Below are 674 nucleotides of genomic sequence, written 5' to 3'. Positions count from 1 at the left end.
TAGATTCATACTTTGTACATTCTATGTTCCGATGATTAATGGATGTCTGTGGCTGTTTCTCTTCAATTTGAGTGGTGCCACATCAGCAAATGAAGATCTATATATGTCTCTATATGTGTCTGTTGTTGTTGTTGTTGTTATGTGCTGTCGAGTCAGACCCGACTCATAGCGACCCCTCTTTGGGTTTCCAAGGCAGTATCACTACGGAAGTAGATTGCCCCATCTTCCTTCCATATGTCTGTATGTATGTATGTGTATATGTGTGTATGTCTTAAGGGAATTCTGGTGGCATAGTGCCTAAAGCATTTAACTGCTAACCAGAAGTCTGGAGTTCAAACTCACCAGCCACTCCTTGAAAGGAAGATTGGCAATCTACTTCCTGAGTGATACCACCCAAAGAGAGGTCACTATGAGTTAGATCCAACTTTCAAGGGCAAGTTTCAGAGAGTTTTTCAGAGTAAGGTTCTCTTGAGAAACAGAGCAGTAAGATAGATAGATAGATCATATTATATATTAAGATATACATATGTAAGATATATATAGATCTTATTATATTGAGATACCTATCTATATATCTTAAGATCTTAGATAAACAGCAATGATATGTATTTATAGATATGTGTATGTATGTATGTATACATATATACATATATATATACATATATATATATATA

The sequence above is a fragment of the Orycteropus afer genome, unplaced genomic scaffold (genome assembly GCF_000298275.1).
Source record: "Orycteropus afer afer isolate SDZICR_OR568_19922 unplaced genomic scaffold, OryAfe1.0 scaffold00028, whole genome shotgun sequence".
NCBI classification, from domain to species: domain Eukaryota; kingdom Metazoa; phylum Chordata; class Mammalia; order Tubulidentata; family Orycteropodidae; genus Orycteropus; species Orycteropus afer.
Note: the sequence above shows the minus strand (reverse complement) of the source record.